The sequence below is a fragment of the Mauremys mutica genome, chromosome 14, assembly GCF_020497125.1.
Source record: "Mauremys mutica isolate MM-2020 ecotype Southern chromosome 14, ASM2049712v1, whole genome shotgun sequence".
Classification (NCBI taxonomy): domain Eukaryota; kingdom Metazoa; phylum Chordata; order Testudines; family Geoemydidae; genus Mauremys; species Mauremys mutica.
The window spans coordinates 30,515,560-30,536,137 of record NC_059085.1 but is presented as its reverse complement, the minus strand read 5'-3'; the positions used below and the strand labels follow the sequence as shown (position 1 = coordinate 30,536,137).

The 20,578-nt window shown below is 39.5% G+C and overlaps 1 long non-coding RNA gene across 1 annotated transcript in view; it reads right to left on the bottom strand.

The window, feature by feature from the left end:
* The window catches only part of LOC123349098, a 187,015-nt gene that overhangs the window by 136,776 nt on the left and 29,661 nt on the right, over positions 1–20,578 (bottom strand). The window lies entirely within an intron of this gene.

Genomic DNA, 20,578 nt, shown 5'->3' with positions numbered 1-20,578 from the left:
AATATGCTTCTGATATGGATATGGCATAACTGAGATATACTTTATGCAAGACAGCTCATGTAAGATATCATTAGAAAGGTTATCATTAACTGAATGTGATAATCCAATTTGTGTGCCTTTATCATTTCTGTATCTGAAGTTAGGAATATTGACCATGTATCTGTATTTCAAATGTGCTACTTTGGGTGACACCCCCAACTAGCCCTTCAGTTACAACAATGAAAAGCTAGACAGGGCTGATGGCCCATTACCAAAGACAATGGACTGTGAAAGAGTTTAGTCTTCCTGTGGACACTCCAAACAGCCTGAGAGTAATGGCTGCTACAACCCTGCAGAGACATGGGTTTGAGTCACCATTCCCCGCCCTTGGAATGCCAGTATTTTTCCACTGGAAGACAAAGGGTTCCCACCATACACAAAAGCTCTATAAGGCAGGGGAGTGATATCATCGTGGTTCTCCTCTGCCTCCCCACCAAAAGACACTGGGAAACACCTGAAAAGAAGAACTCAGCTGAGAGGAGAAGAGTTGAGCCCAGGCTGGAAGGTTGTCTAGCCTGTGAGTAATACCTGAAGTTTCAAGCTGCAGGGAAATGCAGCTGGCTTTCAAGAATCTCTGTAGTCTGCTTGAAACAACTTTTAGGGTGAGAAATTACAATTTGCAGCCAATTTCTTTAGTGAAATAAGCTTAGTTTGCATGTTTTGTTTTATTTGCTTAGTAATCTGCTTTGTTCTGTTTGCTTTCCCTTTAACCACTTAAAATCTGCCTTTTATAGTTAATAATTTTGTTTTGTTTATTATTAAACCCAGTTTGTGCATTTTCTAATGGGGAGGAGGGCAAGAAGATGTACATCTTCACATTGAGGGAGAGGGCGAATGTTTATGAGCTTGTGCTGTGCAGATTTTTCTATACAGCACAAGACAATATACCTTTGGGTCTGCACTCCAAGGGAGGTGGGCACCTGAGTGCTGGGGCAAGCCCCTTAAGCTGAGTCTTCCCAGAGCTGATCTCAATGTCTCTGTCTTTCTGCAGCTGAGTGTGGCCCTGCCTGTGTGTGTGCTAGAGGAGACTTAAGAGCCTGGTTCAGCAAGACACGTTAAAGGGGGCCCATGGTGGCAGAAAAGGTGGGCTCAGTGGTATCTAAACACACCAGGTAGCACCTTAAAGGGAGGCACCCATCACAGTACAATAGCTGTAGATTGCCACAAGAATAGCGGGGAAAAAATCCCATGATCCTAAATTGTAAATATTATTTAGCACAGTTCTTGAGGGAATGACAAACACAATTGGGACAAAGAGTAAAAAGTGCCGAGTTAAGACAAACTGAGAAAGGACTAATACTATTGTATTTTGTGGCCAAAGATGGCTACTTGCTATCATATAGAGATGGCTGTCATTGTCATGCTTATGCAAACTATAATAAATCTATGAATTCTTCTTCCTTGCCACTTCACTATTTAAGTTTGGTGACTTTTATACTCTTCCAAAACTCATGAGCATATGCCAGGCTGTCATGCAGATTGGTCTCTCTGAGGTCCTCTGATGTCAGGTTCACGTACTGAGTCTTTGGTCTCCCCCTTGGTTGTCCATCCAGAATCATTGCAAGAGTCATCTTACCGATAAACACTGTGTTTTCATCTTAACAAAGTAGCCTAGCCTACCTCAACTTGTCTTCAGCTAGGGCAACCCACTGTAGTCCCCTTATAACCTCATTTTGTGTCCTATCACTGAGTGTCCAACTATTTGACCATCACAACATCCTAATTTCCACAAAGGAAGCATGTTGATTTCCTTTCTTGTGACTGGCCAAGTCTCTGCTCCATACATGAAGATGGGTCAAATTACAGTTTTATACAGTCTACCTTTTTACTATACTGGCATCTTTTTGTCACAGAGAACTGGAGCCAGCTCCAGCTATTTGCTACAAGAAGCTTTAGTATGATGCATCGCTCATAAAGGCACCAACATCAGCAACCATTGATCCTAGGTATTTAAATTCTTTCACTCAAAAATCTCTTTCCGTGATATCCTTTTAAGGGGAATCCTCCAGATATCTCAGTCGCAATTTTATCTATATTAACTCTAAGGCCTTCTGAAAACTATGTTGCAACTGTTCAAAATTGGCTTGCACAGTCTCACAATTTTTCACACATAGCACTAAGCCAGGGGTGGGCAAACTACGGCCTGTGGGCCGGATCTGGCCCCTCAGGGCTTTGAATCCGGCCCGTGGGATTGCCCCCCATGGTGCCGTGGGCCCCGCGCCACTCTCAGAAGCGGCTGGCACCACGTCCCTGCAGTACCCAGGCAGGGGGGGCAGAGGGTTCCATGCATTGCCCTTGCCTCCAGGCACCGCCCCCCACAGCTCCCATTGGCCGGAAATGGGGAACTACAGCCAATGGGAGCTTCGGGGGAGGTACCTGGAGATGCAGCAAGGGCAGCGCACACGGAGCCCTCTGCCTCCCCTCCCCCAGGGGCCGCAGCGCTTCCTGCAGCAGCACGGTGTGGGGCTGGGGACAGGGCACGCATACAGGGAGCCTGCCCTGGCCCCAGTTCACACTGTTGCCACTCCAGAGCTGCTTTAGGTAAGCGGCACCTGGCCAGAACCCAAACCCTGCCTGCACCCTGCCCTCCGATTCCCTGCCCTAAGCCCCCTGCCTCCACCTCACACCCCTCCTACACCCCAACTCCCTGCCCTGAGCCCCCTCGTACACCTCACATGCCTCCTGCATGCCACCCCCTTGCCCTGAGCTCCCTGTTGCACCCCTATGCACCCCAATCCCCTTCCCTGAGACCCCTGCCACACCCTGCACCCCTCCTGCACCCCAAACCCCTGCCCTGAGCCACCTCCCGCGGTCCACACCCCTCCTGCACCCCTGTCCCGAGCCCCCTCCTGCACTCTGCACCCCTCCTGCACCCCAACCCCCTTCCCTGAACCCCCATACACCCCTTACCCCTCCTCTGCCCCAATCCCTTGCCCTTAGTGCCTTCCTGCACACCGCACCCCCTCCCAAACCCTGCACCCCAGCCCCCTGCCCCAGCCCTCATACAATTTCCCTGCCCAGATATGGCCCTCAGCCCAAAAAGTTTGCTTACCCCTGCACTAAGCCATCAATAAATAGTATGTTCCAAAGCGGCTCCCTTCATATATTCTCACTTATCACATCCATGATAACCAGAAACAAAAGGGACTCAATGCTGATAACCTGATGCAGGCTATTTACTGTAAATTTGATACCATAGCCCCATTTAGTGTTGACTATGATAGTTACTCCCTAATACATATCCTGGATAAAACTGACATACCCTTTTAGCACACTTCCTGGTCATAAATGGCACCAAATTAGTTTTCATGGTACCCAATGATATGCCTTTGCCAGGTCTACAGAGACCATACCCAGTTGCCATCTCTTTCCTCTGAACTTCTCCATGAGGATTTATAGCACAAACATGTCAGCAACTGTTCTCCGTCCCAGCACGAATCCATACTGAACCTGTCCACTGAAATCCTAGCCCCATTGAAGTAAATGGGAGTTTTTCTATTGAAGTCAATAGGGCCAAGATTTCACCCAGAGTGTCCACTAAGAGGAGACAGACCCTCTGATTGGTATTAGCTGTGTGGAGAGGACTCTCCGCACATATTACTCCTTCCTATTGTGATGTATGTGTGTGCTTTAAAGGGAATTCTTGGAGTAGGGGGAACCGGGGAAAATTCTAACAGCAAGACAGCCAGAGATCCATGAGTTCTGACAGCAATGCCAAAGGCCATTTGTGGCAGGCAGCCTCCTTCCCCCTGACAGAATGTGCCCAAGAACTATCAGAGAAGAGACCACAACTTCAGGGGAGGTCCCCACACCCCAAACTCCTCCCATGAGTAGGTCTGCATTAAGGGTTGTTCTGAGCCAAGGAATTGTACAATGCATTGCACATTAGCAATCCTGTAAACCCACTGGTAAATAATTTCATAGGAGGCTCAGAAAGACCGAGTTTGGTATGCGCTTTGAAACTTTTCATTTACTTGGGTGTTCCCCAAGAAATCCCCCTTCAGCTTAAAACACACACAAATAAATTCTTAGTCCATTCTTAATATGCATTACAAGAAATACTATAAATGGTTGCTTTCGCCAAAGCACACTAAGAATAACGTATGTCCTACCAACCTGAGTGTATTTATACTATGACATATTGGTAAGCATTTTTCTTGTTATTGTTTAGTCTGCAGCTAGGGGAAACTCTGAATGAGCCCTGCTAGATCTTATTACTAAGCAGAGCCAAGCTATATTATTATTTGCCTAGGAAATACGTAGCCATTTATAATCCCATAATACTTTTTTTCCCCAGAGTAAGAGTGTTTCCTTTCAAGGACTAGACAAATTTAAATTCATGCAATTTCAACTGGATATGGCACTCCTCCTGTCTTAAACTATTGTGTTGTGTTAGCATGCAATTAAATAGCTATTATATTCCACAGTAAAGGTGGGTAACGCATTCCTTATTAAAGCTACCAGGGATATTTCAAATTTATTAAAATTTAATTTACAACAATGGCAAAAGAAAAAAGTGTGTGAAAATTTTGGACAGTTTTACAACCATCAAGATTTCAATGGAAAAAATGGGAAAACATTTAACAATTTTCACCAAAATATTTACTGGGTTTTGGCCTGCTATAATCCCTACCTGGGAATTTTCTATTTTTGATCGGGTACAAGGGTTTATTTAATAATGGTTGTGATGTCCTTTCAAATTCATGGATGAAAATGATCTAAAAAACAAAATATTATTTCATACTGCTAAACCATTTAAAATTACATTTATGAACAAACCTGTTCTATTGGTGAGCAAGATTCTTCTTAAGATGGAATGAACCATGTATTCCATGCTTTCAACAGAGTAAGTAATTAACCATTTATTACTATTAGCAATTTGTTAAGGTTCATGGTGGATTCTCCACCACTGGCAGTTTATAAATCAATATGGGATATTTTCTAAATGCTTCTAATGCTTTAAGAATTATTTGGGGGAAGTTCTATGGCCTGTGTTATATTGGGATCATCTAGTGTGACTCCTATGTTGCCTTGTGGCCTTGGAATCGATGAATCTGTACCAATCTGCAGAACCTATGGCATTCTGCTTTGCCATTCTCCCCCTCACCCCCTCCATCCCTGTTCATCATTATTTATAATTATCCTCATTATTAAGACATTTCCGATTGAGACATATTTTTCCTCACCCACAACTCTCTGAATTATGCTAACATGAGTGTGCACATACACAAATTTAAGAGCACCTGTGTACATAGCAGGTGGTTTGATAGTTCATTTGTGCACAAGTACATCCCCTCCCCAATGACCCAATGAAATGTTATGGTTAGTTGAAGCTTTAGGCCCTTCGTTTTCAGGAAAGTGTCCTAATATATTATACAAACACACAGTAATGGTTTGTTTGCTCTTCCTCATGGTTTCTGCCAACACATACTTCCTGTTTCTAACATTTGTGTAAGAAATGCATTTTTTTCCAACAGGAAGACCACGCCTTGTTTGCGCAAACAGTTCTTTTTCTCTCTACCTGCTATCTTTCAAGCCATGCAAATCGAATAATGAGACTTTTGTCCCCTCCCTGGCCCCAAAATTCTGGCAGGATTCATTTAGTTTCCATGTAAAATGTAATCTGCTTGATAATAGGTCACTCACAAATATTCTGCTTGCAGGATCTCATGCTGTTATGCTAATTGCTTGATAATACAATATACAACCAAGGCCCATGAACATTATTAGATCATGCATTTCATTTTGGTACTGCTGTGCAGTAGGGTGTTAAAGGAAGTGTCAGTTAATACTACAGATACAGCTAAGTTAAAAAACTAAAAAAATGTATCTAATAATGTTATAATAATCAAAATGCTGGTCATGTCTGCAGACTTAATAAGCACTTATTAGAGCAGCATTGATCTGTTCACCAAAGCTTCTTTTTTCCCCCCATGAATATGAAATTGCTTGCTAAATTCACACTGAACAGAGGGCCTGAAATCCGATGTAGTCTAGGCCACAAAACCAGAAACATTCAAATGACTCCACGTGAGGAGTTGTAAGTTAATATTCAGTACAAGATTGATAGGGAAGTGAGCAGAGGGGGATGATTTTCAGGTTTGTAACCACACACGGATGAGAAATAAGGCAGGAGATTGTTGTTACATGCAAGAACCTTAACATTAAGGTTTATGGATTTTGTTGAAAAAAATAACTTTTCTACTTGTAGATCATTTGTGAATGAAAATTAGCCCATTCCCCTCTAAAACTGGCTAATTTCAAACCTCTACTTCAAAACTAACTTTCAGAACTGTGTTCAGACAAATATCGACATACATATTGAAATATGCAAATTTAGAATGTCCACATGGTTCAGTGTAAAATCCCAGTATCATGAAATTTGGCAGGGAGAGAGTGAAGGTAGGGAATGGAAACCTGCAGATATGGAACCAGGTAAGAAACACTTCATACAAAATGCACGTGGATCTGCACAGGTACCCCTTTTTATAGGGCTGTTTGTAAGACTGTTGCCTATATCTGTATTTATGGCATCACAGCTGCAATTGTCCAGGCTTCATTATTTTATATGTTCCCCAGTTATGTCAAAAAATGTTGAGAAAAACTTCAATTAAGGAATAAGCCTACTGTTGCTTCTAAGTTTGCGGGAATCACCACCAACTGGGAGGTATCTTGAAATGAGAAACATCTTTTGTATAAAGATATTTATTGTTCCTCATTATAGATTGTATAATCCTGAAAAATGTGAAAAATAACTACAAATTTTAATAGGTTCTTCTAGGATTTAACTAGTCAGAAAAACAGAATATAAAATCACATTTTCCTGGCTGAAGATCTGATCTCACTCTTTGTTCAACTCTACTGGCCTGAAGCAAGCTCAAGGCAAGAAGAATTTCCCAAGTAAGGATGAGGGATGGAGTGTGTTAATAATAAGGTTGATGTCAATCTAGGAAGAAAATAATATTAGAGATTGTTTATGAAAGAGAAAAATTTTCATTCCATTTCCAGTGTCTAAAACACTGCCTCTGGACTGATTTGATCAGTTTATGGAATTCTAATCAGCTGTTGCTGATGGTGAATCATAAAACAAGTACATAAAGATTTAATCTGTCAAAAGGAGAGCCAAGAAGGGGAGCGCAATAGTTCATTCTGTCTGTGACATCCTACGTCTTTCTCTTGGATTAAGAAATATTTAAATAGAGTGGTGTCAAGTGTATTCTAATGGATTGTAAGGCCTTAAGTTTTTTTTTAAACTACTTAATTTAAAAAAGTCACATTGGGAATGAAAACACTTTTCAGTCTAACTACAGCATTTTTTTAAAGGGGTGGTGGTGATCACACTCTTGATATATTCAGTTTTAAGAGTAAGTATTCTTAGTACATCTTGTGGAGCGATTTATTTCCCCAAAGGGAAATCTACTTCAAAAACTTGATAGCTTGCATGCTGTGTTTTCCTAGAGATTTCTCCAGCATGGAGGTATTCAGAACATGCTCTCCTTTCGGATGTAGAATTCTCCAACAAAATGAAATACTTATCACTCAGCATGTTTCAAAGACATCTGGATAGCTATTTAGATGGTTTGGTGAGTAAACATTTGGAAAATCCAGGTTTAGGATAGACCCTCATGACTGAAAAGCTTGGACATACACCATACAAGTGATTCTTTCTGTCTGGAAATGTAGTACATTATCAACATAGAAAAGGTATTACATTACCATTGCTGTACTATATAATTTCCTGTATTTATATCAACCAGTCCTGTTTCCATCTTTTTTTTTTGTTCCAGATTGATCTGAATAACTAGAACTCAAGAAAATATCTAAATGAAACAGGATATATTAAAAATACAGAGACCACCAAATCCTGATAGTGTTCTGTACTTCAATTTAAAGTTGATATACTGAACTGTATGTTGACTGTCAGTGGGAACATAATATCAAGGCTTGAGGTAAGGACATGACTGTACAATAGCTAAAGATGGCTGTTCCCTACACATTGTAAAACCAATACTTCTTACCTTCCCACAAACATTTAACGTCCAAATAGCTCAACAGGTGGATAAGTGTGTCAAGATCTCATCCCATTAGCAGAAAGGCCTTCTAGGGAACTTCCTCCCAGGTTATGTCCTGTTTGTATATGTAGATATTTTGTTCATATCAGTTCATCTCTGACCTCTCCACCTCCTCTCCCCTTTGAAAGAGAGCTTTCTTATGTTTAGTTCTTTATCCATTTGGTTTTGCCAAAGTTGCTGAGATGTTTTACAATGGAAGTCTTTTGAAAGCTTGTACTTTTTTATTTTACTTGTATATATCTCTGTATCTACCCAGAGTTGCTTTCTATGTAGTGTCTCAAGATAATAGTACTTTCAGAAAAGACAAACGCTTCCCTGAGATCAGTTTGTCTGGCATGTTTTTTTTTAATTTGCAAGTATTCCTTACAGAAATGACTATGCTAACCATGTGGTCAGTTACTCCACATACAGATCACCACTATCACAATCCCTGGGTATACTCCATGTTAGGTTGTACTTTTACGGTTCTGAGCACAGCTACTGAAGATGCCTTTCCCTTTGTAAATTCCAATTTACCACCTCACAAACAAACATTGCAGTCTGAGTATATAGATGAAATAGATGGATAAGCAAGCCGAAATCTCCTGCTATTAGCTCTTAAGCAAAATGCCTCTCTCTGGTGTTACCAGACTCCCAACTGTATTTCCTTGGCTCATGAAATCTGAATAAAAATACAGAACATAAAAAAAGATCTGAAGCAGCTACCTATAAAGTGAGGCTTTAGTTTAGAAACACGTACTTGACCTGAAAGACAAGAGCTTACATCAAAGTATTTGAAAATTTTCATGGCACACAGAAGAATATGACAGGATTTTATGTGAATTCACAGTTCATGGGTATGTATCAATGTCCTTTCAACATTACATACAATCTTTACTAAATCATTTTCAGCAGTAAATCTCTCTCTCTCATACATATGTCGGGTACTACAAACAATTGCATTCACATTATTGCTTATTTAGTAACTTTTTGCCCTGAAATACCTGGGAGCTTTAAGTTTATTAGTGTTTGTGTAAACCTGTCTTGTTTCTGTAGGTGATTTATAGTATCTGCTCTGATTATTCTTTAGCACCTCAAGTTTTATTACCTACTCAACCATATTTAGTACATTTAAAAATCAACATCAAATGATATCACAAGGAATAGGACTCAGCTATCAACCATGTCACACACTATAACATTGAAAGTTTTACTTGAGTATGCATTGTATTGCACTAGTTCACTATAAAAATCCCTTGGATGCATGTATTTTTAAGACTCAGCAATGGCAAGAATGGATTTATTATGTAACTGCAACAGCAATCATCATTAGATGCCAAGCAGGAATATAGTAAAAATCCAGGATTTGACAGTTTTTGACTCTCATAAAAAGTGTATAAGACAATTTTTTTCCTGAGCCAATGTTTGCAGTGCCTGCATCTTCAAAACTGTCCTGTGCCTCAATAAAATCTATGTTCAAAAAAGATGAATTCAAACTTGAATAGGTACAGAGAAAGGCTACTTCAATGACCAAGGGAATGAAGAGGCTAACTTATGAGAGGAGACTATAAGATCTTGTCTTGTTTAGCCAAGCAAAACAAAGGCTGAGGGGGATACAATTGCTCTAGATTTATATATCCTGGGCTAAACACTAGGGCAGGAGAAGAGCTGTTTAAAAGTTAAATAACACCTTTGGCTGAACAACAAATGGCCATGAATAAATTTAGGCTTCAAATTAGAAGATTTCTAACTATCAGAGGAGTGGTATGGGAGTATTGGGAGGTATATAACTTCAAAATCCTAATTAGCTCTAAAATGAAGCTGATAAATTTATGAATGTCATTATATAATGTGGCTGCCTGGGATTGCAGTGGACTGGACTCAATAACCCCAAAAGTCCCGTCCAGTCCTGTGTTCCTATATTCTTCTAGCTCTGAAGAAAGAACTTTATCACAAAAAGGAAAACAGAATCATCTCTAAAGCTACTCTCTCTCTCTTTCTCTGCTTCATTATTGGGCTCCTGCCTCAAACCTTCTTCAGCCAGTCTTTCTGCCCCAATTTAATGAAACAGTATGTATATTCTCATACCCCCTTATGTCCACATTCAACTTAAAGATCAGCTCCAGGGTGTGACCAATTATATGGGGATTCCATTATCTTTTTGAAACACATAGTTGACATACAACTTCGTGCTGGAGCACTGGAGATGTTGGCAACACAGAACATGAAATCTTCTTAGACAATTCTTGGAAACTTCATCACCAGTTTGGACAGGGGTTCTGCCAGCTCTTCCTGCTTGCGGTCTGGAGACTTTCAGGATACCAATAATGTCCTTATCCCTTGATTCAAAGCTGTTAGTTTTCATGAGTGCACCTCTTCTGTATTTCAGACTCGAAGGCAAAAAGGTATTTTGTTCCATGTCCAGTCTCGACACATACAATGCCATCTCCTTAGATGTGCAAGGGACACTAGCTCCAATCTAGCACCAAACATCAAGTTGCTGTGTAGTCTTTTACCACTTACAACTGTTTTCTAACAGCTTATGTCTGCCATGTAACACTCCTGTTTATGTCATTGTTGAATTCAATCAAGAGTTCAGTCACCTTACACCAAGTCTGAATGTGATTCCACAAATTTCACTGATAAAAGGAACAATGTGCTAACTTTGGTAAGCAGACTTCAAGATCTAAACCTCAAATCATATTATGTTCAGCAATTTGCAGGGGATGGTTTGTGTGTCTGGGAGCTACCAGTCTTGTACCACCATGGGTATAATATCTGATATTTTACTGATGCATCTCACCTACGTGAAAACCATCAATGTTACACACAGTTCTGAAAACAGTTTATTTTACATTCAACACCTTTTCCAAGGCTGTTCTTGTTTACTCTTTGAAAAGGAGCACCTAATCAAAACTCCAATCTTCCCTCAACGACTGTACTAGCAAACAGAAATAGATTCAATTTTTTCCCATTTGCCTCATGGTTTTGAACACAACCTTGTGATTTTTTTTCTTTATGAAACAAATTAGTTATATTATGGATATTTTTCTGAATTTCTGAGATTCTTTCCACTTTATTACTATAATTATCTCATAACTTTAAGATGCCATCATTTGTCTAATCTCAAACGAAGGGAACCTTATATTACTTGGCTATTTTTATACCACTCTTACATCCCAAGCTCTGCAAAAATATTTCATCCAGTTCAGTGCTGCTGTTCAACTTATAAACACCATTTGCAGTGTATAAAATTTTCAGATGTCCTAATCTTGAAGAAATTTGTCATGATTTCTATTATATTTTGTTAAAAGATTTCCAACCACTACCAGGAATAGTTACAGTATCTGTCACAAAATACATTAATCAGAGATGTGCAGACCATCATAGGAATAATTTAAAATAATCTTTATGGAAAACTGGTGTTGCAACAAGATGGTAGGTTGTATTACCAGAAGGCTCGAGCATGAGGAACAAACAAGATGATATTAAAATATTTGGGCCCTAATTAGATTTCATTTGGAATTTAATATGGGATACAGAGGATTAATCACCACTCCCTAGATTCATTGGGTAATCTTGCAATAACTACTCTAGTTATTTGTCACCATTACACATACGGATGGATATTTATTGCTTTAACAAATCAGTTAAGTATTAAAAATGCAGAAGAATTTCATTCTATCTGGCCTGCACATATATATGCTGAGTCCTGTTTCCCTCCCACCTCAAGATGGGGATTTAGGAATGGATTTTCTCAAAGCTGTGTTTGCAGAACTCCAGGATCTGCACACAGACATAGGAGACAAATCTCTGAACTGAACACAAATATGCAGATTTTGCATTTATACAATATACTGAAAAATCAGTCCTCTAATGTAACCACGGAATGAAGCTAACAATCTCAGAGTCGCATTTCTTCTCTCCTCTTTCCTCTCTTTATTTCTATCCTTGGCTGATAGATTTCTACCACTACCTCCTCCACGCAATGTCACATTCCCCACCCCTTGCTATCCAATACTCCCTCTTCTACCTCCCTTTCTGTGCAGAGGGTGGTGGGGTGATGACTAGGTGCCTAGGCTTTTCCCTCTGTTGTGTTAATTTTGATGGAATAAATTGTCTAAAGGTGTTAATAGAACTGTCACTGTCCAACATTAAACTATGTTAAACAAGTTCTGGGGCTGGGTATGCAGAGACCTCAGCCCGCTTAGCACCATGGCAAAAATACCATTACTTTTTTTTAACCTTGTATTAAAGATACAGAAAAAAAGGAAAAACAGTTAAAGCATTTGAAATTTAAAATGATTCAATAAGGCTTTTATTTTAACATCCTTCCTGGTTTCCTTTCCCTTTAGCTATAGACTGTTTTTAGAAGGAAACTCTCCCCCACCACTGTTGTTTGAGTCTCTCTCAGATGGTATAAAATAACTGTCATCCCAATGGAGTTTGAGATTCAGCTAGACCTGCCAGGGGTGGCGATGTCATCTGGGTCCTTCTCTTTCTGGCCAGCACACCACTCAGGGCCAGGATGATCCTGGGGTTCCAAGAAAAGGTGGGGCTCATAGCCATGATGGTGACACTTTCTCCAGTAGCCTCCCTCTGTTCTGTCAGGTTTTTTTTTAGTTTTTTTTTTTTTTATTTTTAATTTCCCACAAACTCTCTCTCTTAAAGGACACATCACAAAAAGAGTGATGGGTGGAACAGCCCATCACCTCATTATTTTGTTCACCAATTGGGCCTAACGTCCACCATACCAATTTCAGCTCATTAACTTCTCGCTTCATATCGCCAACTTTTAAGAAGCATAATTTCAACACAGTCCTTGAATTATATTAGCTTGGCCTTTTTGTTCGGACTAATTTAGTTATTATGTCTTACTTCTAATTTAGTTATTCTTAAGGCTCAGATTTTGAGGTGGATATTTTTAGTAAAAATCACAGATAGGTCATGGGCAACAAACAAAAATTCACAGAAGCCCGTGACCTGTCCGTGATTTTTACTAAAAAATCCCTAACAAAATGGGGAGGGAGGAGGGTCCAGCACCCACAGTGACTGGGGGCTCTAGGGTCCCCTGGCCTCCCTGCAACAGGTGGGTGCTTTGAGGTCCCCTCACTGCCCACTGCAGCTGAAACGCTGAGGGGTCTGCTCCCCGCCTCATGGCTGGGCAGCTGCATGGGGACCCTCTCTGTGGCTGGGCAGCTGCGAGGAGCCCCACCATCCGCAGTGAGTGGGAGCTTCTGAGTCCCCCTGCTGCCCTTGGCAGCTGGAAGCTGCAGGGTCCTACCACCACCATCAGGGGCTGAAAGCTCCGGGGGACCACTGCTGCCGGTGCCATCTGCAGGGTTGCTGACTAACAGCTCCAGCTCTGGCGTCGAAAATGTCACGAGGTCTCTGGAAGTCTGTGACTTCTGTGAAGTAATTGTAGCCTTAGTTATTCTGTCTCCCTTGAATACCTTTTCCCAATTAACATTTGTTATTATAGGCTACTGTAAAATTTTATGAACTTTCTCATATTTTTAACAGTTGAGCTCACAATTCAAGTAAATTTGTAGGCCCAATTGTCACAACACCTGCCTCCAAAGCCTGTCGTCATAATGTGGGGTGGCAGGGGTCCTATTCCCATTAGGCTCCTGCATGGCTGTGTAAAACTGGGTCATAATGTCACACACACACACACACACACACACACACACACACACACAACATTCCAGGTGCTCAAAACTGAGTGAAGTGAAATAGCAGAAGATTTTCCCCACAATCAGCACTGTCTCCACTAGAAGACTGATCTTACACCACTAATATAATTTCCTAAAGCACTCGGGTGCTCTTGGAAGTCTGTCATCCAAATATTGGGCTGACAAAACCCTGCTTAACTTAAAAGATTTAACAGGTGCACTGCCCAAGGTAGTACAGCCGAATTTCCATATCAAGTAACACATCTTGAAATGTATCATTAGCAGCAGATTAGAGGCTTCAAACTGATTTCCAAAACAAATATGCCATATAAAACAGTGTTTGATCCCCTGAAAATTAAGAGCCAAGATCTTTATTTCTTGTTTGAGGGTAGCATAGCTGTTGTCTTGGCTTGTATTTGTGAAGTATTATACGCTCAGATTATATCCAGACTGTTCCCAATACATATTCATGAAAGAAAGTTAAAGAAATAATGCACTGTCAATTCCTAAGTGAGAGTGTTTTTAGACCAATTATTTACCCCATTAACCTCTGGTAATTTATAACAAAGCTATCATATCATTAACACAGCAAGTCAATAACTGCAGTCTGTAGTTTCCAGCCCTATGCCCACAGTGTCCTCAGAGTTCAAGTAAGAGTATGATTTATAGGACATTCTCATATAAAATGTGCTGATAAATATTTTTGTCTTTTACCACATATTAAGTTTAGTTGATCTCAGTAGTAGTCAGCTTTTCCTTATCATAGCCCTACCCAATGCGAAATGATCTGCACTGAGAATCAGGATTTCCAGATGTGATATGTTCCTGTGTTTCATATTTGAATGGAAACGGTTCATAAGAATCAAGTATTTGCCAAGATCTTTTTCAAATTAGTATTTTTATGTATCCGTTTTCTATAAATCAAGCCTTAATTCAAAAACACAACTATCCTTGTCCATTGTAGAAATAACCTTCATAATGCCAACCAATGTGCTCCTGCCTCCTTGCAGAAAAAGTAGCAACAGTAGCATAAGCCCTATTTCCCACTACATCCTTAATCAGAAGGAGCTAAGAGCTCTGCCATGCAGCACCCTAAATACCTTGGATGGGATTTTCATAAGCACCCAGCACTGACCTAATTCTGTTCCCATTGACTTCAATGAGAGCAGGGTTGAGCCAACACTGAGCACTTTTCAAAAGCCCACTTTTTGTTGCCTTCGAAGTCTAGTTGCAACCACTTTAACACTAGCCTCTTATATGCACAGATAATCTAAGAAAGAAAATATTCATCTGAAGTCCAGGAACTTGTCATTTCCACCCTCACAAAGGAAGGAGGCGGAAAGGGAACCAGAGAATTTAGATAATAAAAAAGGCAAAATGATTATTTACATGATTCACAATTTTCTCCATTGCGATCCTTTTATTAGCTGTACTAATAACCAAGATTAAAGTAAAGTAGTTGAAGGCAGAGACAGAACTGATTTTCACAAACAACTCTTTAATAAATGTTTAATGGGGGGGCTTCCTTATATTGCTAAAATTAGGATGCTCCGGATCCACCAACTGTAAGGTGCTAATGCTATGTATTACAATAAAATGATTATCTATCATCTTAAATTAATAACCTTGCCATGCACTGATGGATGTCAGTACTATAAACAGTGAAACCCTCCAGAGCAAATATTTGATATATTAATTTACATATTAGAAGAGGAAAGTTAACATATACTGATGTTCTGTGTTCCAGAGGACATACATGGATTTGGTTCTTCCCACTGCACCTACGTTATGTACTATATTGTCAATCTGATTTTTGTCATTTGACTATATTGTCAATACAAATATATGCATGTATGCCACATGAAGTAATTGACCAGGTTTTTATGCAATAGGAGTGGCTTTATAGAAAAAAAAAAAGCCTTCAAGAAAGACATTTTGAATCTTAAACTGGTAGGATCCATCTTTTTCAAGTGGGACGGGGAATATTTAATTAATATAACAGTTGTACATATAGCACACAAAATTAATAGCTTCTTATTTACTAACACACTGAGAACTATCATTTATTAGTGCAAACAATTTGCTTTTTCTTTTCTGAAGGACTATTTTAAGCCCACAAAAGGATTTTTTGCTGTTACAGTACTGATCAAATGTGGATTCCCCATTAGCTCTGTATAGCAGTTGGACAGCTAATATTAAATTTAAAAGAAAGGAATATTCTTTACACCTATATTTTGCCCTTGCTTGACTCTCCTTCCTTCTGAAGCATTATACTAATCTTTCAGTCAAATTTGTTACAACAAAGCACTTACACTATAATCTTCTGTTGGGAAAAAATAACTACCGGTAGTTTTCTTTAGCTTATACTTTTGGAAAAATCTCAAAAATATTCGTTCAGAATATCTTCCTGAAAGCCAAACTGAACAAAAACCCTGCAACACCACGAAGTAATCAGCACAGATCAGGATGCTTCTTTTAAACTTTGAATGAATTATAGAATCTTACATTTTAGAATTCTATTCAGACTTTAATATCATGTTTATAGTCTAATAGCACATTAAACCATTCAAAATATGCATGGAATTTCTGAAGACACCATTAACTAAATGTTCCAGGGACTCTATATTATGTTAAATTGATCCCTACAAAGAACTTAGCCTTATTTGCAAAAAATATATTATTTTTCATACAATATAATTTTGGAATAGGCAATTGTTTTTATTCATATATTTTGAAAAAAGCCTATGATTTTAATATGTTCTACTTTCTGAACATTTGTCTGTATATCAGCAACATATTATATCACAAAATATGTGACTATGAACCCAAAGGTAGTTTCTGCTAACTTCTGAGTACCTCCGGGTACACCTAAAGAAAGTCTGTCTTGAGACAATAAAGATTATGTGCATCACTAAAATGTTAAAGGTTTGGCATTCGTACATGGTTTAAGGGTCAACGCCAACCCCACAAGCCATAGAACAATGGCTTATCCTGCAGGAACTGCAAGCTTGATCATGCAGTCAGCTCTAATCTCCTATGCAGAGGATCTCTACAGAGCACAGAAATGCTGAGCTAAGTGAATAAACCTCTTTCCCCCCATTGAGCTAAGAACTGGTGAGTTGAGGGGCAAACACTGGTCTGAAAGAGGATGGAGATAAAATACCCATTGTCCCGGCCAAGTACACAGTGACCTTTTGAAGGATCACCTGTTACAAGATTAATAGTTTAATTCAGTGTATTTAAAAGCTACACTTAACTGTTATAGAGATGGGGGCAGTCATGATTGCCAACCATTGATACAGAAATAGATCAGAAGGTTGAGAAGGCATTACCCAACACAGGCAGTCACTGCTTCATGACACATACTGGGCATGGTGTTCTCAACAACCCACCAGCCTGCAGCACTTGTTCTCCTTCTCTTATTCATGTTCCACTAAGTGTAACACCCAGCAGCCCTACTGGTGTTCTTTTCACCCTCCTCTGTACCCTGCAGAGTCAGGGCCGATTTGGGAATCCTCTTACAAACTTCAAATAATAATAATTGAGGTGTATGTGCAGCTGGGCGGCCAATGCTCCTGGAAATGGGAAGGAATAGGAGATATGATCCACTGCTCCCTCCAAGCAAGGTGTTGGACCAGACTGTCCACATGGCATACAAGACAACAGAGGCCCTGTCCCTCTCATGTTCTCCACATGCAGTGAACAGTGCAGAGCCACAAAAGGAACTGTGTAGCATTGCCTACTAGAGGTTCAGGAATACTCTGGATGGATTCTATTGTCTAGCCATACCCACCTGTAAGGAGGCCTTTTCTGTGATATTTTGGGTTCTTGTCCAAGTTGAAGGAAGGGAAGCAGGGATAGGATTTTCCTCAAATTTTAGAAGTCTGCAAGTAATCTAGGGTCATATGACTATTTGACTAAATAGAAAAGCCCCTTAGAAGCCATGTCCTAATTTCTCCTTTTCCCAGGGTGGCTGTAACAAACAAAAACAAGAATAATTTTCCTTCTACCCCTAAAGTACTAATTGTAGAGTAAGTTAGAAGGAAATGCGCATTTTTTCCCCACTGAAAGGGAGATGTTTTGCCAGGGTTTTTGCCAATCTTGAGCAACAAAACTATTTTTATCCATTTAGCAAGAAATTGCATATGGAAAATGCTGTCTGTATTTCTACAATGCTGGTAGAGGTGGGAGTGCTTTGGCCAAAATATCTTGCTCAGCATGACTACCACCTTCGCTTTTAATTCAGAGCATGCTAATACAACTTATAAAATCAATTTTACATACAAAAATCATATTAGTCTGACTGTTTTCTATAAGAACAATTTAATTTATATACTATAGGATATCACAAGTCAAGAATGCACCCTGTACATCAATTTTTCCTCTCAGAATCTGCAATCTGTTCTATGTGACTGCATTCTGCTTTAAAGGGACCAGTTCTTGAAGGTGGTTGGAAGGAGATGAAAATACTCATATCTAAGAGGACACATTCTGCATTATGTAGGGGTGAAGCCCAAAAGTGACCTACTAAGTAATACTGTAGTAAAGGATTCTGGTTTATTTAGTTCTATTTGAATTTTCTTAATATTCAAAAGTTACTCAAATAAAACTGCTTCAGATATATTTCACTACAAATCTACTTTTCTTTGGATTCCAAAGAAATAATACCCATGATTTAAGAAAATGATGACTCAGTGGCAACCACCCAGCAGCTTACTAAAACAAATAAACCTACATCAGTGGAACAATTTAAATTTAACCAATAGAAAAGTTTCTTTCACCTTTCAACATTCCCCCCACCCCCACTCCAAAAAACACAACAACAACAAAACCAACAAAATCACTTATCAGATAAATGGCATTTTACAGCAAGCCTGAAGGGTGTCAGATTCAGGCTATTTTGGAACCAAGGGGAACACAATGTTCCTGGGTTCTGAGGTCCCCACACAGAGTGTCTTGCTGCTGTCCCAGCTCTTATATATATAATGTAAGGAATCCAGCTTAAGCACCTCCACAACTGTGGTCGTATGCTATGAGAGATTCCTGCACCTCTCTAGGATGCAGAACTCAAGTCAATTAAACTGTCTTCATTTTTAAAAAAGTCTCAAGATCCTGCTCATCTAGGGATAATACTGTTACAAAGATATATTTTTATTTAGTTTCTTTTCTTTCTTCCTTCCTTCTTAATTTCTGGACTTTTTTTAAAACAAAGATTTAGGAAAACCAAGAGAGTTCTAAGAACACTTCACTCAGTTGGTGTCGTATTCATGACTACTCCCCTCCCCTCCACCACCACAAACCCACCATAGTTCCCTGGAGACACAATAGCATGCTAGACTTTTAGTTAAAAGATATATATTATATATTGTTAAACAGCTTCACCCAACCTTTCAACCCCTGTGCCCTATATAGTTATAACCTGATATGGAGTATCCCTCAGATTCTTGTTAGTCTTTTTTCTCTCCTAAACACCCATTGAAGAAATAGTCTCAAACCACTTCACAGAACACTTAGTTATAATATAAAAAACATTGTACACACAATGACTACTGTGCTTCACAGAAAAGAAGAAATTATATAGTCACATAGGGATAAAATCATCATGTCAGAGTTTGGTTTAGGGAAATTGCTGGTTCATTGCTTGGGCATGGCGATGCTAAAGCCCCATATTTCCTGTTTAGAATGATAGCTTCTTTTAATAGAAGGCAACTCTAGTCTTTAATAAGAAATTGTAATACTTGCTAACCTCAAGGTCTTTTTACATACGTATAATGCATAAACAGCTTACTAAAATAATAAAAATGTGCTTGAACAGGATGTGTATTCAACATAGGCAACACTATGAAATAAAATAAGTGCAACTTAAGAACATCTCACACTTGCCTTAGTGTTGGTGAAATATTTAATATTCTTGCAGAGACACACTTTAGTTTGGAAGATAATGGTCCCTTTTTAATTACCTTTAAGACTTTGTTTTCCGACTTAATAAAATAAAAGGGATTTAGTAGGAGTTTTTCAATGTACTTTCCCTCTTAGCTATTCATTGGCAAATATATGCGAGCTACTTTTGAAAAGTTACAACCTTTGCTTTCTCTTGAAAGAAGGCTGCCCTCTTGGCTTTATAGAAACTGGAGAAATCTCTAGCTGGTCTTAAAGGACTAGCAGCATACTTTCCTTTATATACATCTCTACCCCAATATAACGCTGTCCTCGGGAGCCAAAAAATCTTACTGCGTTATAGGTGAAACTGCATTATATCAAACTTGCTTTGATCCGCCGGAGCGCACAACCCCCCACCCCCGGAGCACTGCTTTACCGTGTTATATCCAAATTCATGTTATATCGGGTCATGTTATGTCGGGGTAGAGGTGTACTTTCAATGGATAGCTAACACTGAATACAAATAATAATCAAAATTTAAGCTCAAATTAGGAACATCTGCAGCAATCTTAAAGGTTAGAGGGTTTTATTATTGTGAGTAACAGAACTGAAAAAACTGAGCAAGGCTATTGGAAGGCAAAACTCTCCTTGACTTCAGTGGGGCCTGGATTTCATCCAGTCTGTAACTGTATGTGTGGCTCAGCGGTTGTCTCTATGCGCATGGGTTCTCTTGACACAGTTCCCAGGCAGTGTGTGTTTGTCTCTGGAACCAACACCTAGTCCTCCAGCAATGTTCTTCCTTTTCTTCCCCGCAAAGAGACTCAGTTGTTCAGCCCTTCCCCTACAGGGCTGATAGCTCATACACTTTCACGATAGGCCAGCTACTGATGGAGTGAAAGCAGTAAGTAACTCTCCTGAAATAGAAGGAATGGA